Consider the following 18,632-nt stretch of genomic DNA (forward strand, 5'->3'; position numbering starts at 1 on the left):
CACTTCATCTACTCATCATTTTCCTAAGCACAAGCACTACTCTTCAGCACAAATGTAACCCCAAACACTCCAGTGTAACAGAAACTGTTCTCAATTCAACATAATAACACTTTAAACACTAAGAAGTCATCCTCTTTTCTCATTTCTTCCAGGTAGAAACTGAAAATCTACTGTTCAAACCAAGACTCATATTCTGAATAGCACAAGCCAGTTAGTCTCTGCTGGTAGATATATAAAAGATACAAAATTAAAGTGTATTTTTTTTTTTTTTTTTTTATTTAAAGAAATGTAAAACTGGATGTGTGTCATTGGCAAATAACCAAAATAAAATAAGTGTAAGTAAAATTAAAAGCCACAAATATGAGTAAATACTATATGAAAATAGATGAATTGTTTTAAAAAAGCACTGTCTGATTCTAAACAGCATTTCTATATACTGACCATTAAAATTCATTCAGATAAAACATGTTTGCAAGCAACATATAAATGGCGTTAATGCATTAATATCACTGATGTTTAATCATGTCTAGATTAGTTTGTGAAGTGCTTTTAAAAATGTAAAATGCTGAAGAATGTTGCATTGAGTCATATTAATAAAAAGACAGAGCAAGAAAAAATACCTTTCCAAGGCTAAAATTCATTATATTATAGCAGAATGTCTTTGTTTTACTCATAAGGCAAAGAGGATTATAAAATAACTTTACTTGTCTCACAAATATGTTTGTTAACTTACTCTATGGAACTGTGTATTATTAAATATTTGCATAATTTAGATTTTATTTAACCAATTATATTTTCAAAGTGTATTTACTGAAATATTGTTTGGAGAACATCTATTTGTTAATTGTGACAATTTTATGAGTATATGGTTTAAATATAGCTAAATGTGGAATAAGATTCAGTTCAAATGTGTTAGGTTGAAGCGATTTATTTGTAATAAATATATAAACCTAAAACACATTCAGCTTATTAGTATTCTTACACAAAATCTCATTCTTGTTTAATTTTATGATAAATATATATCATATTAAGATTTAATCGTTTAAGTTTAATGGTTAACTCCAAGTGGATGGAAATATCATGTGCAAATTAAATAAATAATTTTAACGGTTTTATTTAAATCATGATTATTTTGGAGTGTATTAAATAAACATGTAACCTGGTTATTTTACTTCCGGTTAATTAAAGGTTTCACAATAACTAGTGCACACTTTTCAGTGAGAATCAAATGGCAGGGAAGAGGAAGTAAGTGGAAGAGATGAAAGCTTGCAGTCTTAGGTATGTGTACTGCACAGGTGAGATCCAGTGAGAGTGATCATTGACCTCTGTCCCTCGGGACTCCAGTGGGGTGTGAGGATGAACTGAGACGCTTATCAGGCCTATCTTAGCCTGCTTTTAGATGGAGAGATAGCGGGGGAGTGAGAGATGGACACTGCTGATGAAGTGAGAAAAGAGCTCTTGCAGGTGGTAGGATATATACCTATCATAGCTCTGGTCATCTGACAGATATTCTATAATCAAATGAAAAATATAGCGTGTGGCTGTACAGCAAAATTACCTTCTGCTTCTGCCTGTGAAATATAACAGCATGTATCAGATTGACACGTAAGAAGAGGTGGTGAGAGTATTAGCAAACACACGTCATGCACACACACACACACACACACACACGGCGTGAGATGCACTGAGAATGTTTAATCTCCTTCTTGACCTCAGATCTCCCTCACATGTTTGAACAGCCTAGTCCCACAGCATCGAAGTAAATGTTAACATTAGCATTTTGGCATTTCAAGTGTGTTTGCAACACTGAGTGTGTGCGTGAGTGTGTGTGTGTGCTTATATCAATGGAGAAAAAATGTTAAAGGTCCCAGCTCCTTATGCACACTCGTTGACCTCCGTGACCCTATAGCTCACTAAGGCACAAAGCAAGACAGGGGACAGAGAGGAGAGGAAACGGAAGATTCATTTGGAGCTCCTGGTGTAACTGGGCAGTAGGTGTCGATGGAGTCAAGGAAACTGGGGTATGCTACAACACATTTCATGTCAGTGACTATAACTTTTTGTTTTTGTTGCTGCTTTTGCTGTTTGCAAGTATGCCCATATGCATGTTTTTGTGTAAAGCAGTGTAACAATAATTTCTATTAGAAATTTCTGACTTTGTCAGTCCAGTCTGGTGGGCTTTTCTCATTCTAACAATTCCACACAATGGAGGCTAAAGGTTTTATCACAGCACAAGTCAGAGATATAATTAAACTGTCCTGTGTACACCACTTAGCTTGGGTTAGCACATCAGCTGAAGTGCCACTTCAAGCGAGACACAAGTACATAATGGCTGGTTTTATCATTTCACGGTAAATGTGGTATGGTTTCATGCCTTGTATGCTTCAACACAATAGATTAACGCTGACGGTTATTTCTGAGTGCAGCTTGTTGCTCAAGTGTGACTATAAAGTTTGTGATTGATTCATTCCTAATACTACTAAGCAGTGTGTCTTTGTGTTTTTGTGTGTATGAATGACTAAAGTAAGCCCAATAAATGATTCAACCGATGCAGTGTTCTTACCTTCACTGACATATTTCCTATTGAAACAAGTCAAAGCATGACATCTCATACTTAAAAAGTCAAGATTTGGTTTCCCAAAGAACCTTTCAGTGAACAAATCTTTTTTTTTTTTTTTTTTTTTTAGCCTGATGAACATTTTAATAATCTAAAGACAATTTTTCCACTGTAAAGAACCTTTTGTGGAATTAAAAGGTTTCATGGATGGTAAAGTTTCTTTGGAACAACTGACACCAAGATTTTTAAGAGTGTAACTTTCAGTCACTATATGTACTGTATGTGCTATCAGGGGGAGTGACATTCTCGTATAGAGAGCATCTGATTGGACAAAAATGTGTTTATTAAACAGTTCCTCTAATTTGATTGGCCGAGTGACATTCAAAGAAAGCTGATGTTTAGTATAACATCTAACGTCTAACAGAGTGCAAAATGAGTGTGTCCAGATGAAACATCAACAACAAAAAATATTTATTTTACAGTTGAGTGAGGGCTCAAAATGAGGGTCATGTATCATAGGTGTCAGGGCCGTCCTTAGTGGGGTGCATCTGATGCGGTCACACCGCGCCCCGCGCTTGAGGCCCTGCAAACCCCCCAGAACACGAGCGCTCTGTACCCCACATTGGGCCCCGTGTCAGCTAAGGACGGCCCTGGTAGGTGTGTGTGGTGAGCTGTTTTGTGGACTAAACTTGTGTGTACCTCATTCGTTGTTTTGACTCAACTGCCTTTGTCTGACTGTTCAGACATTTCCTCAGAAGCACCAAATATGTCCTTGTGTGTGGGTTTAATGTTGTGTGTGAGTGCTCCAAAATATGTTTCATCTGCCAGCTGTCGAGTCTGTGACAGCCAAACTGGAAACTCTTTGAACTGTGAAACACCGGAGCTGAGCTGCATTCAATTATGTGTAAAATGCCCTACACACACACATATATATACAAGCAATAACATCCAGTTTCACTGAGTGCTTCGTTCATTGAAATACAGGCTTTAAACATGTACATCAGACATGTATACATCACAATTACTCGTAATAAGGCTGATTAAGCTTATGAAAATAGTATAAATGTGTTATGTAAGTGAACGAAGCACTGAACAGTGCACATGGGGTCCAAAAGTCTGAGACCAGTAGTAAACAGGCTTAAATTTTGCATGCGTTTCTAACTTAATACAAAAAAGTACACCACTGTACAAAAGTTTTATTTTTATTTTTTATAATTAAATTAATTTAGTAAGGATGTATTAAATTGGTCAAAAGTGACAACAACAACAAAAAGATAGTTTTCACAAAAATTACAATTTAAACATATATGTTACATTTATAACAATATTACAGTTTTTAACTGTATTTTATATCATATAAATGTAGCTTTGCTGTGCAGAAGAGACTGATTAAAAATATATATATTTTAAGATTCAATTCTCACCATAAACTAAGATTTACTGCTCAAATTTGCTGCTGATTAATAGTTAGAAAGGTAGCTGTCTATTTGGGTACTAATAAACAGCCAATATGTTAATAATAGGCATGCCAAGCAACTAGTTTATCATGAGAACTGTTGCCTTAATTAGAGTGTCACCAAAATCTTTTGTTTTCAGGGTCACTTTTAATGTTTGCATTATCAGCCTCACAGACACACACACTTTGGGCCCTATTTTAACATTCTAAACTCAAAGTGTAAAGTGCACGGCGCAGGTGCACTCAGGGCATGTTCAAATCCACTTTTGCTATTTTAAAGACGGAAAAACGGTTGGCGCATCCGGGCGCATGGTCTAAACGGGTTGTCCCTATTCTTTTAATGAATAATGGGTGTTTTTTTGGGCGTAACGTGTAATAAACCAATCAGAGTCTCATCTTCCATTCCCTTTAAGAGCCAGTTGCACTCGTGCCATGACAGATTTGCTATTTACACGGGGGAATTTGACAAGAGCAAAGACAGAACGCGTCTCCGAGATGAAACGTAGCTGCTCGTGTGCAAGCAAATAGATAGCCTAATTCTGATACATGCGATGACTATCCATTATGACATGTAGCCAATTTATTTATTTATTTATTTATTTATTGATTTAACTAATTAGCTTATAAAAAATGCTTATGCATTGTAATCCTTTAATTTTTAATATTTGGCATGTTTGTGTGCTGCTGTGTGTCCCTGTGTTTAATAAGCAGCGTGTACATGCGTTGTGAACCCGCCTATACTAACACGCTCTTTAAATAACAAAGAAAAAACATTGCGCCAGACTTTAGACCAGGTTTGAGTTGGTCGATGGCACAGTCTATTTTAAGCTCCTTAAAATAGCAATGCGCCAGCAATGCGCCTGAACACACCTCTTTTTTAGACGGACGGGAAAATGTGAACACCGCCAGACTGAAACTAGCAAACACACTTGCACTGCACCTTGCGTCGCATTGAGCCGGGTGTGTGATAGGGCCCTTACAGTTTAATACACATACATAACTATAACATCTAACAAACTACCTTTTACAAATGCAAAACTGTGTTTGTGTATGTGTGTCCTCAGCTGCATCCCCACGATCAACAAATACCTCATTCACCCTGACCCTCATCAGCTAATCGTCAAAGGAACGTTATAAAACAACACAGACCAATCAGATGGGGAGGAGGTAAAGGGGCACAAAGGTGAGAAAGCCAGTCATCATTAAGAATCCAACAGGCCAAAGCAGACGTAATTACAGAGATAAGGACCAAATGACTTCATCATCCTCAAGTGGAAAACAGTAAATCTGTTCATTCTACAGATACCAAACACATTATTTGGAGGGCAAAATTGGGGCAGGATATAGAATTACATTTCCCGAAAGACCTGCATTATGAAAGTCATGTTTTTAACATTCTTTACATGCCTATATGTTGCTTTTAATATGTTTAAGGACAAACCACATGCAAATTCATCAGGCAAAGTAGTCCTAGACATATTAGTTTAAAGATGTGTTTTAAGAGATTAAATTAGTGGCAGGAGGGGGACTTTAAATAAAACACAGAAATGTATATATATATATATATATACGGTAAGCTGGTAAATGGTAAACTGAACACTGAACAAAATAACACAATTATATTTTTTGTTAAATGCATGTATAGTGTAAAACTATAAAAATAGTAATTTTCAGCATAAAATACACCCCCCCCCTCTCTTTTTTTTTTCCAAGGCATGCTAGCTTACCGCCTTTCACATACAAAGTCATTGTTGGTTAGATTCTTCATTAAATGTCTTATTTAATATTTGAATTCTGCACCATCTGGCTTTCCATATGATCACAGAGCACTGAGGGAATTACATTCCCTCTGGAGGTTATGGCGTGTTCTTTTTGTTAGACCCACTATGGGGTCATTCTGATAGCATCATGACACATCGTTTCGCTTAATTCGGTTTTAATAGGGTGCCGGCATGCAGTGATTTCTGTACCACATGACGCATACTGCACCAGGTATTTGAAGTTTAACATCACAAAAGCTTAGTAAGGTGAACCAAAAACAGAATCTGTGTGTGCATGTTTCTTTGTGTGACTGCGTATCCCCTTGGTTTTGTTTCAGGCCTGTTTAAGCTAGCCAGCATCAAGAGAGCATGCATGAAGCTGTTTGTTTATTTTCAGTAGATCCCCTAAGAAAGAGAGAGAGAGATAGAGGGGAAAGAAAGAGGAGAAAGAGTGAATGTGCATCTGGGGATCTGGCTTACTTATCACACACTGGCAGGATAGACCACTCACCACAGGGACCTACAATCATTACGCTTAGTCACTCAGCATGTCTCCAGCTATAAAAACAAATACTCACAAACCGAGAGCACATACAAATACTGAAGCACCCTCTCATGATCATTTCTATATGTGAACCTAACATGGCCATTCTGTGAATGAAGAGGGCTTGAACAAATACACTTAAAATACATTTGACAAGATGTATTTACAATTTACAAGTATTTACATGTGACAGTAAAGACATACTGTTTCAAAATATTTCCATTTCACATAAATGCTGTTATTCTGTTATATTTATCATATATATATATTCACAATAAAACATTAGTTTGATTGTTCACTGAGGAAAGGGTGATTTCTGATGACAGCACTGCTCAGTGCATTTAATGGCTTATATGCATTTATTACAAGCTGTTGGTGAAAGTTAAAATGCCCTGATGCCCTTGAGCAAATTTTCAAATAGATCTTATCTTTATTAACAAACCACATATTTGAAGTTTAAACATACAAATATATTATTGCCATCACAAGGAGAGTGATACAAATGGTTAAACGGCTGGAGTTCTGTTATCACTAGTATATCACACTCCTATCAGCCAATCAGATTCAAGAAACAGACAGAACAGCTGTATTAAACATTATAAAATGTTATTAAAACATTAAAATATGCTACTGTTTATTTTCTCATGCAACAATTTGAAGTGAGAAAAAAACATTCATTGTACTGCACACTTGGTGAGCTGCATTTTATACTGTTTTGTCCATAATAAACACATACTTATCCAACATAATTATCCCTTAAATAATTTTATGAATATTTGATCTGCTATTAAACCTATTAAATTTGTCTATGCCAAAATATACATAAAGCTTCAGAATACTTGGAATGTAAGTGTATCAATGACTGTTGTTTCCTTGGAGCTGTTGTTCTGTGGTTAAAATAAATGAGAAATTTCTTCTTTTGTATTCATGGAGAATGACAAAAATCAAAGTTTGGAACAACATGAGTAAATATATTTTTGTCAATCAGACTTCCTTGGTTATTAATGTCAAACAAATCCACACACAATTAGCAGCTCCCCAGAAGTAACAGCTGCTTGTGAATGCAAGGGCAGTGTGGACTGATTTAATGAAGCCGACTGACAATGTACAACTCACTCTACACACTTATTAAATGACTGCGATCGTGCAGCAGAGAGGAACTTTACTGTAATCCAACCCTGTAGATGCACACACTCACCTCTGATGTGATTAGCATTGAACCAATGCTGCACACAAGAAAAGTAATTGGTTGCTTTGATGAGGAGATTAATGGTTAATGTTTAATCATTCTGGAGGGGTACAGATGGGTCAAGTTGTTCATGTTGCCTTGTACTGTAGGGAATCAGTATCTTACTAATTGAGAAGCCATGTTGTGATTCTCTGTTGTGTAATAGATCTTCATCAGTGCAGCCCAGGACAGCCTATCCTGACAGGGAAAACAGATAGAGACAGAGGAAGACATTATTGCTTGAAGAAACTGCTGACATGTGAAATTAGATTACATAATCTCTATTTGCTCTTTCAATGTGATTGTGTGTACATGTGTAAGTGAGTAAAGCTCAGTTTTACACCTACGCCTGTACATATGCTATGCCTTCTCCATTGCATGACTTGTGTGCATGTGTGTTTGTGATTGTTATTACAAATTACAAATTATTATTAATGTTACTAATGTAAGATACTTATATTATAAGATACTAAATATGCTGTGCTTGCTTTTATCTTGCAAAATTGGTATACTATTATTAAGTAACTACAAAAAGGGTTACATTTATTATATACGTGTAGTTAAATTTTTTTATCTATTTATCTGGATGGATGGATGGATGGATGGATGAATAGATAAATAGATAGATAATCAAAGCACAAAAGCTATTTTCTCCAAATCTAGACTTCATTTGTTTTCATAATTCCCAGCATTAATGTGAGTCAAAAACAAACAGAAGAACATCAAAAGAACTTTCACTGTGATATGGCACATTTGGCATAATTTGCAAAACTAATATGATGTTATGCCATGAAATGAGTCTGATTCAGATGCCGCTGCATTCAGCGACTACCTTCTAGTCTTGAAGAGAAGAGAAAATAAAGATTGCAGCAAATCACATGATCTCGTCTGGTCCAGTGATTAACTTCAATCCTCGGGAGTATTCCAGGAACATATATGAATCACCATCTTCTGACTGGAAATCAGAACTGAGTCAATGGGAATTGTCTCTTCCTATAAGTCCAACATCTAGGTGCTGTGGTCTTTCTTGGATTAAAAGACATCAGTGAACAAATGGGGCCATCATATGTCTTTAAGCAAAGAGGCTGTCCTGTGATTTGGCCTCGAGTGCTTGCATCATGACCCTTTCAATCATCAAAGTGACATTATGACCCCATGCCTCAAGAGATGTGTTCGATCAATCCAAAATCGGTGTCTTACCAATTTATCACTGTCCAAAAACCGCAATCTTCATGCCATGATACATCTCTGCACTCTTAAAAAATAAAGGTGCTTCATGATCCCATAGACAAACCTTTTTTGTCTAAATGTTTCCATAAAGAACCTTTAACGTCTGAGGAATCTTTCTGTTTCGCAAAAGGTTCTTTATGGCGAAAAAAGGTTCTTCAGATTATTAAAAGGTGAGAAAGAGATGGTTCTTTAAAAAAAACTTTGACTGAATGGTTCTTTGTGGAAACAAAAATGGTTCTTTATGGCATTGCTGTGAAGAACCTTAAGAAACATCTTTATTTTTAAGAGTAAGGTTGTAAATGATCTGTTGCTTACCTTTTTTGTTTTGTTTTTTTGCAGCAAAATATACCAACTAATGGATATAAAAGATAATAACTCACTGATTTTAGCCTTAAGTAAATGAGACAGAATTAGAAAAACTTCTTTAGATAAATATTACAACCATCTCTCTGTCCCTCTCCTCTCATTTTATGCGTTTTTTTCTTCATTTTTCCATCTGTCACATTGGCTTCACGCCTCTTTCTTACACTCTTGCCCCCATCCCCTCCCCTCTTTCTTTCCTTCGTCTTCACACCATTTCTGGCTCCAGGGGACCGTAAGCCAGAGGGAGGGACACGACTACAGGAAATTGGGAGGGTGACTCGATAAGGCAGGACATTAATCTGATAGGGTTCCTAAGCAACCTGCTGGGCCAGTGAAGAAGTGAAAGTATAGGAGAAAGTGTATGATTTCAGGGAGAAAAGTGCAACACATTTATTTAAACAGTGACAGTTTTAACTCACACTGCCCCCACTGACAAGGCATGACCAACTAATGGATAAATGTGTTTGAACAACTTTTGATTACTTTTTAATTTAGTTTACTATTATAGCATTTGGACCAATCCGACACACAGCTATCTGTTACATGGTAACCAAAGACACTATCAGATAACACTAGTTTTATGGCTCAAAGGAATGCGGCAAAGCAACTCTTACACAAGTCTCTCTAAAACAGACACATAACTCCCATAAAAAGGGACTCTTCTCTAATTAATTCATAAGAAAACCATTCTTTGAATGAACACACATATACAGTACTTCAGGTCATTGTGAATGTTGTTACTATTCTTGTATATAGTCTTTTGGTATTGTATACTGTTTTATGCATGCTTATGATAGAACCACTCATTCATGTAATTTTTCTGTGAATTTGTCTTCTGATGATCTAAACGAGAGTTTATATTATATGTTGGTACATAGATAATATATTAGTGTTCTAAAAATCTTTAGGAATTTTGCACTCAACACTCTATATTCCATATGCAAATTACCATGTCCTCACACAAAGGGTTGTAAAACTTTTCCATATTTATAACCTCCTGCTGGGAATTTCAGCCTTTCTCATTGGACCAGCCCATCCTGAGAGACCTGAATCTTCTCAGACCTTAGAAGGCTCACGCACAGTTCTGCCCATGTTCTTGTTCTTCTTGTTCTTCTTCTTTTGAGTCTTGTTCTTCTTCTGTGTCTGTGTGGAGAGCCTTAGCTGGTGCGGGTATGCCCCGGTGGGCTCCAACAGCTCAGGCAGTCTGTGGGTCAGTTAGATGCAGAAGGATGGATGTGAGCTAGAATGCTTTCGGCCTTGACTTTCCATTCACCAAAGATCCTTGGACTCAAAATGATTCTTTCTCATCACCTAACTTCAGCCAACCTACTGGAACCCCAAAGTGCTTCAGGACTCTATTTCAAACAGGCGAGACGCGCAAGTATCAAACTTAGTCTTATTAATTTTTAGATTAAGTATCATTTGCACCCTTTACAAAAGTGTGTTTGGACTATTCATGTTTTTATTTTTCTTCTCTTTACTGCTTAAGATTTAAAACTTTTTCCTTTGCCCCACTGTATGTGTATGTTTGTGTGTGTGTGTGTGTGTGTGTGTGTGTGTGTGTGTTAGACTAGTTTAAATGTTTATGTAGTTAATAAAGTCTTACTTGTATCACACTTGGGGTTGTTCATTGTTTGCTCATAACTGGAGTCCCTAATCATGCAGATTTTAGCTACATGCTCTTAGTAGTAGTATTGTAAAGTAAGAAAGTTGTTTTCCTTAAACAGGAAATTAACGTTCTTAGAATTGACAGACAGTTGACACTGAGATGTCAAGTAAATACTTTTAGCAGATCTTCTAAATATTTATAATGAATTATAACTATTTATGATTAATTATTCATATTCCCCATTTGAGCTGATTCTCTACACCATAATGATGTCACTATGATGTGCTTGTCTAATGGTATGGTTTTTCTTTCAAATGACATACTGTACAGTAGGTCTAATTTGTGAAATCATAACCTTTTTCTCATGACATGGTGTGGGAAGACGAGGACAGATGTTTCAGTAATATTTTTTTTTTTTTTTATGAAATGTATACATTTATTATTCAGTGATGCATTAAAGTGACATTAAACATTTATGATTTTACAAACAATTTATTTTTAAAATAAATGCTTTTTTAAATCAAATAATACTGAAAAACAGCAAATGATCATAGACTGATTTCTGAAGGATTGTGTGACACTGAAGACTGGAGTAATGATGCTGAAAATTCAGCTTTGCATCACAGGAATAAAATACGATTCAAAATATATTCAATCAGAATACATTTATTTTAAATTGTATTACTATTTTACAGTATTGCTGCTTTTAGAATTTTTGATCAAATAAATGCAGCCTTGTATAAATGAGTATAAGTGGCTAAATTCATAATTTTTCAATATTGGCTATTGTTTAATTCTATACATTCGCTGTTAATATTTTGAGATATATAAATTATGTATATTATTTCAGATGAACTGATGGTTATAGTGTTGCCTTGGATGACTGATGGCACCATGCAATAAGATGAGCTAATGTATTATGAATAGACATGAATTAAAAATGAACAATAGAAAAAATTAGCATAAAGTATAAATAAGCATTAGTCTAGTTGTATAAATGCTGAAAAAAAAATGTTTTGTTAGTTCATGAAATGTTAACAAACTGAACCTCATTTTAACAACACTTTTAACCAATAACTCTGCAACTTAATTATCAAAGATACTTTTTATGGTAATTGCATTTTAAGGGAGGCTGTACTTATTTCAGTTTAGTCAGTCTCCCAAAACACACACACACACACAAACAGAGCAAAATTTGAGTAATGGAAATTTGTGATTTTACTAATGGAAATGCATTGGTAATTTGCTTTTCTGAGCATTATACTTTAAGAGTATAGATGATGGGAGGACAGACTGCTTGTTTTGAAGCTCATTAACACTGAAAATCTGCTGGTTTTGGGCTTTTAAGTACAAAGGGATTCATTACAAAGTCATTACAAAGGTATAACTTCTGAAGGCTGTGCCAGTTGCTCTTTCCATACAATTCATCAAGCTTCATAAGAGAACACAAAATGTAAAGTCTTCTGAAGTCAAATGATATATCTGTGTGCAGAGCAGATGGAAATGTACATTTATGCTATTCTCTGATAACCGTCCCTATTCAGTGAACACTTATACTTAAAAACACTTATAGAATTTTGAAGATTTCAAAACAATTTATATATTAAATTAAATATATGCACATTCATCAGTACTAAATTAAATTAATAATTTTCAAAATTAATGATTTTCATACTGTTTCTCACACAAAGCCCTTGAATGGTTTCAGAAGACTTGGAACAGAGTGCAGAAATCTTAAGAGGCTATTGTCTGTCCCACATTCAAATGCATTAACTTCTTAACATTCAGCTGACATTAGCTTCTTAACTTCTAAACTTTCTAAAAATAAAAACTGGTACTGTTATATGTGAATTTTGCTGGCAAGACATTCATCACCAATGACTGCATTTGATTCAGTAAATATACTGTAATATCATGCCTGCAACAATATAAATACTTGTTGGATTTAGCTGTTTATTCTTTTGCTCTAAGAGAGTTGTATAATTGTAGATATTGGGCCCTATCATACAGCACAATACATAGTGCAAGTGTTTTTGCAAGTTTCAGTCCAACCAGCAGCAAAAGTGGATCCGGACATGCCCTGAGTGCTCCTGTACCATGCGCTATTGATAGAAAGAGTCATTACTATTCATTAGCATGAGGGAAACCAGGAAACTCCATGTTATTTCTTTATTACACTCATTTTTGTTCAGATTAAACCTCTGATGCAGACAGTCTCTTGTTAACACAATCCCCCTATTCTTCTCCTCCACTCATCTCTTCATATTTTAAAATGCAAGCACTCTGTTACCACATCAAAGGGATCCGCTTGTCCAAAAGTGTATCCCAAATACCGGCCCCGTCAAATTCTCTGTGTGTGTGTGTGTAAAAATAAAATGCATATAAAAAAGATAGATTTTGTTTTGTTTGTTTTTTTAGTAACAAATTACCTCTAGTGTCTTTTACATTACTATCTATGTGTGAACAAGTCATGCACATTGTAAATGTGCACTTACATAGTCAGAAATGCAGTAGATGGGCTGGTATGGTCAGACAGACCCAGAGGAGTCTCATCCAAAAGGTCATTTAACACCTTACGGAAATCTAATGTGACTTTCCATTAAAGCAAAGAGCCTGTGGATAGACTTTGACATAGAATATCAAGTGTGTGTGTGTGTGTGTGTGTGTGTGTGATATAAAATAAAACCTGTGATCACTACATTATTATATTACATTCTACCTCATTAGCACACATATGAAAAATCTTTCTCCATTACAACACACAGGGACAAAGGCAGCGCTCAACATTTGAGTTTAAATCAACGGTTGCCATGTTTTAACCGTTCACAACCTTTATTGCTCTTTGACATTTAAAACCATCAACCTTTTAAATTTTATATTTGCAAGCTTTGCTTCAAGGGAACTAAATTAGTTCTGTCAAACCATCTATCCTGCAGCAAAACCAAATCTACTAAATTGCAAAGACCTTTTTTTCAAGCATTTTAAAAACAACATATGGTTTCTCTGCATATTTAACTTATAAACTGACCAATCATCATTTTTAAGGTTTGAACGTGTGGAACTAGGAATGTGAACTAGAAAAGAAACAGCAGTTCTGTTAATAATATTGTTTTTTATTTTATTTATTTTTTATTTTTTTAATCTCTCACCATTTCATGATGGTCACCCACTATGTTTTCCACGTGCAGCCCAGCAGGTTTATAATGACAGTGCGTACATGTGTCTGATTAAATACGAACCTCGCACTCAATTAAGATTCAAAAGTTCACAAAATGTGATGTACACACAAACATACACACACAGACATAAACAACTTCACTGTGAAAAAGACAGAGGAGCATATGAAGGAGCAATGACACTCCCATCATGTCCAATCAGAAGCCTTTTGCAGGCAGATTACAGGGATAACATGGCCCCTAGCATTTAGCAACACAAAGCAATATATAGCCTATACCTCCCTGGTTAAATTAAAAAAGAATGGTTTGAAATGTCAACGACTTTCAATTTCTAAATGTTTCAGGGAAAAAGAATTGTGGAATTTCCCTGCTCACCAAACTTACTATTATTATTACTATTACTATTATTCTACCACTCTGTGCGCCTGCCCTGACATGCTCTCATGCTCCACACACTCCGTTTGCATTCATTCATGTGATCGGTCGACATGAGAGGTGAGCCCGCCTGAGTAGTGTGATTTATATATATAATCACCCAGACCCCGACGCTTTTACTCTGAGTACCGGCAACATGTGAGAAGTGCTGGTATACGCACAAAAAAGTGCAGGTACTCTAACGGCTAAAATAAAGTGCATACCGGCCCACTTCAAGCACCGGGAGTATGAGAAAAAAACAAAAGCATTCAGCATTTTAGAAGGCAGTGAACCATCAATAAGATTTTGAAACATTTCGAGGGAAAATTAAAAAAAATCTTACATACAGTTACTTTAAGATTAAATGACAGCATTGGGGCCAGCATTGGAAAAATGGGAGAAATGTGAAACTACATATAGACCATCCAATATAAAATTAATATAGATCATGTACGCCCAATTCTTCTGTAACTGTGCATTATTTGAGCTGTGAAGCTAATTTTTTTGTAATATGTTCCAATGAAGCTGTGAAATCAGATATTAACTTTACACAGAAATGTAAGTGATTTTATCACACTAAAATAACTGAAGCACAGTGTTTAGGTCTTGTGGCTGTATTGTTAAAACAGTACTGGATTGTTCTCTTTCACTTCCTTTTTAAGTGTCACACTGTAACCATTTTTTTTTTATTCAATTTTATTTATTTATTCATAGCAATTAATTTGGTATATTGAGATATATTTTTAATCATGAGATTTACTGAGCCTGAACCCGTGTGCTCCTTCTCAGCTCCTGACCTTTGTTAAAAAGTCCAGAAAAGTGTGATATCAATTAGTCCAGACAGCTTAGTTGGTGGTGAGCCCCATCAGAGACACTTAAAGGAGCAGACATTAGAAACAATGTAATCAGGGAATGAGCGGGACTTGACTTTTAATGCCTCCTTATTTCGATAAATCTATGTAGACCTGCATAATTAACCATAAGAATACCACAACAAAGATCAATGCAAACATATGCCACAATTAAATCATTTATCAGATATCACTTATTTTGATCCAATCTATATAAATTCATACATTTTAAAATGCAGCTTCAGTGTCCAAAGCTATAGTGCTTACATATTTAGGGCCAGAAATGATTAATACATAGTCAAACAGTGCATAAAGTAAATGTTTTGTTTATATGGCATATATGCATAGATTGCATCCTCTTTTGATTGGCATGGCACAAGAAGAAGAGACTGTCTGGAAACATCCATCAGTAAAGAAAGCCCTAATGACTCAGCACAGAAAACAGAGAAGAGAGATAGAGAGAGAACAGAGAAGCATCGAAGGAGCAGACTTTAGCCATAACATCCCACTCGCTATCATAATGCATCTTTAAAATGGCTTATAAGTCTTCATTTGTCTTTGTAATAAAATTGTGTAAGCAAGAGAAATCATTAGAGGAAAAAATACATTCCCTGCTCACCATCATGAAAGCAGGTTTATTGTGTGTGTGTGTGTGTGTGTGTGTGTGTGTTTCCTTGCAGCAAGAGGTGAGTAATCAGAAATCACAACATACCTTGGCTCTGTACTCACAAATGACATGCTCACCCTGCTCTGAAATCTTTAACCAGAACTGTCAATCACTCCAAACAAATATTCAGCTCCTTTCCAGACACAAGTCCTGAAATTACCAGAAAAACAGACCTCAGGAAATCTGATTACTGGTAAACAAAGTAATTGTGATTATTTTTAAACATCTAATATCAAAGAAGTGGCCATAAATGACTACTTAACACCTAAGGCACCTCTTAAGCCCAGCGTACTATTAGGAAAATGGATGATAATGATTCAACCGAATGTACTCATGGTGAGAGAACAAAGCATACGGCTCTTTGAGAGTCATGTTTTTTAGCCTTGTGTCTCTGGTGCTTTCTTTCACTCACTTTGTTTCTTTCACTATCTCCATTTCACTATCATATACAACATGCTGCAATCTATAAAAATGCTGGGCCTGGATTCTTTAAAATATTTTAAATAAAGAGAAGAAACTTTCATTGTATCATTTACGTCGCTCTCAGGCGAAGGCAAATGATCTTAAATTGCTTTGATACTGGTGTTAAAACGACAGCTGTTTCCAGCCACAGTGAGAATCTGTCAGATATAATATGATGAAATTACTATGATGTTCATTGGAATGGGATCAGAATTGAAATTCAGGACAAAGTAAGGTGTCAAAAAGGAAGTGTGCTCAAGCCCCCTATTGGTAATGTGATAAGTGACACATTATGGTTGACTTTTCAGCAAAACACTATAAAATCCATGAAGGGCTTTGTGCAACAGCAGTCCAGCTGAGAAGAAACCCATGAGCTCTGTGGGAAGCGCCTCGACTGATGATAAAACTCCATGGAGCTGTCACTCAGAGCATTCATCTTGCTTCTTTGATTTGTGCTTTCTGAATGTAAAAGACTTCAGACATTGACAATTGTTATTATTTTGCAGATTCTTTCATCATTCACCCAGTTTCACATTACTATTCTAAACAATAAAGAGGTCATATCTCTGATTTTGTGAACAAGCAATAAAATGTAATTCTCTCAGTTGTATTTGCTCATCTGGTAATATGCATAGTTTCCCTTAGATTTGTCATACTTGGGAGTATTAACACAAAAAAAAATTCGTTATTGTATCATTTATCTTTAGTTTGTTTTTGTATCATTTTTGACCATGGTCATAACAGCTATCTTTAAAGAGCTACTGCCCCCGTGTGGTCAACTGCCCTTAACACAGCTCTGTGGAATCTGCTGTCCGCAAATATTGTTTTTTTTATTATATAAATTCGTAATATATTGAGAATGTTACAAATTATTATTATATGAATATTAAATAATATTGTTTTTATTAATATTAAAAATAGAATAAAATGGATGACAGTAATGAGAGTGAAGATTTAAGATTTAAATGTTAAAATAAGAAAGCAGGATTTTCAGTAAACAGTAAACTTTAGGAGACTTTACTGTAGGAATTCAGTACACATTGATTCTCATCAAAGTTAAAGGGGTCATATGATGTTGCTAAAAATAACATTATGTTGCGTATTTGGTGTAATGCAATGTGTTCACGTGGTTTAAGGTAAAAAAAACCACATTATGCCACATGATGTACATTATTGTGTAAATTACATGTACATGATTTTTACAAAGTTCATCGTTCTGAAAAGCGATGTGTGTTCTGTTTGGACAGCTATCCAGTGTCTTGTGATTGGCTGAGTACCTCAATCATGTGATGGAAATGTAATGTCCCTTAACATGTGCCTTCTTCCGGCACAACCAGACAAAACCCATTACAAATGAGGCATTTGTTGCATTCAGTCAGGACATAATTACTGATTATAATTACTTATACTCTCTTTTTACTAAAAAACATGTCTGCATTTGTGATGAGAGAAATGACAAACAAGCACTGATCTACACTGCTTAACATTTTAAATATAAAAAAATGTACTTACAGACTGAGTCAGAAGGGCCAGACTGTCTTTGCAAATTTGGAATAGCTTTTGAGCACAAACCAGCTAGTCTGCAGGTTCAGGAAACAGTCCTCCATAAAATACTTCACACAGCGTCACACACTGCAGGCTTGAGTGTGGAACGGAAATCTTCCCACACAGTGATGTAGACATGTGGGTGTCATGTTAGAACGAGGCATTTTTTATATCTTTTTGAATTTGAGACTTTAGTCTTTACAACTTTACAGATCTTCTTTATGCACCAAGAGCTTGTAACACTTTGAAGAGATAGGAAAACTTGAAATCGCATCATATGACCCCTTTACAGTTAATCAGTCAAGACCACGGAGTGATTTTTTCCCATCTATTATTTATTTACATTAATGAAATTGCACACATTAAATGTACTTACATCCAGTTTTCTGTTTACCATCACTTAGTAGGTAAACAATTGTTTATGTAAAGATTGTGTGCACTGAAAAAAAAATTTTATTCATCCAAAAAAAAAAAATGCAGGGTAATGATTTACATCTATATTTTACAACTTGAGTCTTAGTAAAAAAGTAACTTGCCCTAAATATACATTTTTTCTTTTTGAAGAAAACAAGAAAAAAATATTTTTGATCCAAATGAAAAAATATAGATTTAATCAAAACAAAAATTCTTATTTAAGAAATTTCTTTTTTATAGCTTTCATAGACATATAAAATATTGTTTATTTTTCATTAGCTCATTGAAACATTTTTCAGTGTAGTACTATAGATTTAAGCAAACAAATAAAGGAACATTAATGCCTCTGCTTCTGC

Source organism: Carassius auratus, unplaced genomic scaffold (assembly GCF_003368295.1).
Source record: "Carassius auratus strain Wakin unplaced genomic scaffold, ASM336829v1 scaf_tig00216320, whole genome shotgun sequence".
Lineage (NCBI taxonomy): Eukaryota > Metazoa > Chordata > Actinopteri > Cypriniformes > Cyprinidae > Carassius > Carassius auratus.